Source organism: Populus alba, chromosome 16 (genome assembly GCF_005239225.2).
Source record: "Populus alba chromosome 16, ASM523922v2, whole genome shotgun sequence".
Classification (NCBI taxonomy): domain Eukaryota; kingdom Viridiplantae; phylum Streptophyta; class Magnoliopsida; order Malpighiales; family Salicaceae; genus Populus; species Populus alba.
The window spans coordinates 4493572-4498237 of record NC_133299.1 but is presented as its reverse complement, the minus strand read 5'-3'; the positions used below and the strand labels follow the sequence as shown (position 1 = coordinate 4498237).

The 4666-nt window shown below is 35.0% G+C and overlaps 1 pseudogene; it reads left to right on the top strand.

The window, feature by feature from the left end:
- The first annotated feature begins 1899 nt into the window (after nt 1–1899).
- LOC118052356 (uncharacterized) lies at nt 1900–4666 on the top strand (annotated as a pseudogene).

Here is a 4666-nt window from a genome sequence, read left to right as displayed (position 1 = left end):
GTGTATTCACTGTCAAATTATTATATGGACATGATGAATATAATAAAGATATTTTTTTTTTGGTACAGTGGAAAGAAAAAAGAAAAAACTATGATGCTCTAAGATAAACAAAACTTGGAGAATCAAATAATAATAAAGGACAAACTCTTGGAGGAGGGTTCTCCCAAATATATAAATTAGAGTCACTTGTAGCTGCAAGTTTAGCTCTATAATAAGCACATGAATTAGCTTCGCGCAAAGTATAAAACAAACGAACTTTTTAATTTCGTGTTAGGAGCTCTTTAATGTAAAAAATAACAAGTTCGAATAAATGATAGTTGTTAAAATCATTATAAATCAATTGAATAACTTCTATAGAATCAGAGTTGCATATGATATTTTTGTAATCTCTATCTCATGTTACCGATAAACAATATTTAATTCCTAGTAATTCTAGAAGTAGATTAAAATCAAAACCTCTATAACTCATACAACCCATCAACTATCTCCCTTCAAAATTTCCTATGAGACCCCAAATCCAATTCTCCCCGGGTTCCGAAGAAAGGTGTCATTCACATCTAGTTTAATAAATTCTTCTTCAAGCTTAAGTCATGAGATAGTAGTAAAGTGCGTACGCATAATAGTTGAATTATTTTAAGTATCGCTAAACACATCTTTTAGAAAGTAAATTTAACGTAACAATTGGTTATCCCCTAAATACTCCTTCTTAAAAGCTAAAATATTTCTCCTCCAAATCCATCGTATACCAAAAAAGAATAACCACATACCAGACAAAATTTACCTCATCAGACATTTTCTTATTATAATATAATAAAGACATTTGTTTATATAAATTCTAAAAACCTGTGATTAATTTGGGAAGGAAACACACACATGATCTTCTTCCTTTCCCCATCCCTCTCTTCGTTATAAAATCTAGAAAACGAAATAGGAATGACAATGGAGACTTTGAGGTCGGAGGTTTTTTAAGGAGAAATGGTTTAATTAATGAATCCTTGTATAAGAGAATGTGTTTTTTAATTTCTCTTTATATCTCTAATTATATAATTTAATTCCAAGATAAATGATTTTTTCTAACATGTTCTGTTTATTTTTTCCATTCAAATTAACAAAGAAGTCACACGACCTTCACAAATTTATTTTGATATAAAAAATATCACTTACTCATGATAAGTACCTCATATTTCCTTATATCTTAAAGATTATTTCTAATAAGTCATTTATAAGTGTAATTATATCAATTAATTATATCTTTAATTTTTAGTTAAGTTTATTCAATAAAAGGCAGAATATATAACATTAAACTTCTACGTTATGTGCAATTTGCTTAAAATATTTTAGTTAATTTAAATGAAATATCATAAGTTTAGTTAATTATGTATTTGTTTCACATTTCTAGGTTATTAAGAGTAAAATCATTTTATTATAAAAATTAAACTATAAAGTATAGTTAACATTTATAAATTTATTAATTGATATAGTTTCGTTATGATAGAAAAAAAAAAGACGTATTTGAGATTTAGATAAAATATGTTAATTATATATACATGTAATTATTAATTTATGATTTTAATAATTAAAGGATTTTATCATTAGATTTTTAATTTGAATTACCTCTACTTGGAAAAAGTTTAGAAGGGTGTTAGTAGTTATTTTTTAAAATATTTTTTTTATTTGAAAAAATATTAAAATAAATGTTTTTATTTTTTAAATATTATTTTTAATATTAACATATTTAAAAATACAAAAAACTTAATTTTAAATATTTTTTTTATTAAAAATACCGTTTAGAAAGCAATTTTAAACCGCTATCCATGGGCAAATGAGTAATATAAGAAGTTGAGGAGACCCAACTCAAGTCAACGAGTCTTCTTATCCAACCAGAAAAGACATGGAAAAGTGTCTTCTTATTCACATGCTTGAACAATATCATGCGTACGAATAGAGGTGCTTGTAGATTTCCTCATGATCTTCTTCCCACCTTTTCCTTACAGCTAACACCCTTCCTTTCTTTTTGGGCCTCTTTGAATTTTAAGTCCTTTGAATTATTTTTCGTTTCGGCTATCTTTGATAAATGGGAAGAAGGAAGAAAACGCTTCCCCAGCAATTGATTGATATCCGATCTTATGGGAAATCACAGTGTTCTGGATCTTGTTGGTTGATCTGTGATGTAGCAGTAAGCAGCTGTAATTATTTAATTAGCCGTCTTCGGTGAAGAGGTGAAGTTTCAGTTCAGAAGGTGAGGTATTGAATTCTAGTAGCACTCAACTTTTATTTGCCTTTCCATATCGATAACATGTATATTCGGCAGCTTCGATCTGGCCTACCTTGGTCTTGCCTTGGCTCAACAACCCTCATTTCCTGCTCTGTCCTCTGAGAGAGCCAGAGACATGGAGGTTGAACATTTTAGCCACCCAGATCATCCATTGATCCTCATTAATCAAGTTCTCGAGTATAGTTGTGAACTAGTTATTTGCTCTGGATGCGAGGGACCAATATGGGGTCCTTGCTACAGTTGCACCTCTTGCTACTTCTTTCTTCATAAGAAATGCGCCGAGCTGCCCCGTGAGATCAAGCGGCGCATTCATCGTAGACACCCTTTACATCTACTGCCAAAGCCACCGTATCGACAATATAATGTCAAATGCGTTTGTAATCGGTGCGACAAAACTTGCAACAGTTTTGTTTACCATTGTTCTTTGTGTAAATTTGATCTTGATATCAAATGTGCTTTTCAACCGGGTTTTTTGGAAGTTGATAGTCCGGCACATCAATTTGCCCACAAGGATCATCCATTGATTTTGAATGGAGAGAAAGAATATTATGGTGAAGGAGTTAAGTGCTCTGTTTGCAAGGAACCAATGTCGGGTCCTAGCTATAGTTGCACTTCTTGCAACTCCTTTCTTCACAAGAAGTGTGCTGAGCTACCCCCAGAGATCAAGCAGCATTTGCATCCAGAACACCCTCTTTGTCTACTGCCAAATCATGATATGATCTGTGATTTTTGCAACGAAACTTGCTATGAGAGTTTTGTTTACTTTTGTATTGTGTGTGAATACAACCTCCACATCAAATGTGCTTTTCCACCGTGCATTGATGCAGCTGATCAGAATCAAAGGCATCAATTTAGACGCCTAATGAATCCACTCTCATTAAAATCAATCTCCTTCACTTGCAATGCATGTGGCACAGATGGAGATGACTCCCCATTTTGGTCCACTATGTGCCAACTCCTGGTCCACAAAAAATGCATTTCATTGCCACGCACCCTTAAAACGGCACTGCACCATCATCCCCAAATCATCAACACCTATCATCCTCAACAATGTATCAAATCTATAAAGAAGTACTGCGGAATTTGCTGTCGGGAAGTTGACACAGAATACGGAGTTTACTATTGCCCAGACTGTGACTTCGTTGCACACGCGGATTGTAGTAGAGAATATGGCGATTCTGCAACAGAGATTGTAGAAGAAAACGAAGAAGAGCAAAGTGTGACCGCTGATGATCAATTCATGGAACCTAGCTTTCGCGTTGTCCGTGAAATCAAGCATGGAGAGGAGAGAATAATTGAAGAGATCGACCATTTCAGTCATCAACATAACCTAATCCTTATTGACAAGGTTGATGATGATTTAAAGTGTGATGGGTGCCTGTTACCAATCTCAACTCCATTTTATAGTTGTGCAAGTTGTAATTTCTTTCTCGACAAAACCTGCATAGAATTATCCAGGTAAAAAAAGTGGCAATATCACGAAAACCAACTGATTCTTTCATGGATCCAAGGGGCACATGATCTGTGCTACTGTGATGTGTGTCGTCAACTTTTTAGTGGGCTCAGGTACATATGTGATGTATGTCGACTCTGCATTGATGTCCGATGCTTCAAATCATTGAAAGATTCCACTAAGCATGGAGGTCACGAGCATCCCCTTTATCTTCCAGCGGGCAGAAAGAATATTCTCCGTTGCAATATTGGAGGTCGCGGGATTCCCCCTTTGCTTGCAGCGGACGGAGAGATTATTCCCCATTGCAGTGGCTGTTGTGTCAGTGAAGAATCAAAGGTATTTTTTAAATGTGCGGTTTGCGATTTCAAGCTGGGTATGAAATGTGCTACACTGCCATACAAAGCAAGACACGAGTATGATGACCATCCTCTCTTCCTCACCTACATTAATGAAAATGACTACCAGCCTTCCTGCTTAATTTGTGAAAAAGATAGAGACCCGAAGCTCTGGTTCTACCGTTGTGAGCAATGCGACTTCGATGCTCATCCTGAATGTGCTCTCGGGAAATACCCATATTTCAAGCGAGGGGGGGTTCTAACATATCCTAATCACCCTCACCCTCTTGCTTTGGTCGACAAGACAGGGGATTATCGTCCGCAGGCATGCGATTGTTGCGGTGAGCCTTGCGATGACTTGGCCCTTGAATGTACTGATACTAACTGCAGTTTTATCGTCCACTGGGAAAGATGGCGATGCTTTAACTCATTAAAACGGTAATTGGATTGCAGTTGTTGGCTTTTTTCTTATTTTTGGGTTATGATTGTTGGGGTGAATGGTTAGCTTCATACTTATTATCTCTGTTTCTATTTTCGCATATCAGATCATTTTTTTTTTCTCTTTTTTTTTTCTGAACAATAAAAGATGCTATTTCATTAAAA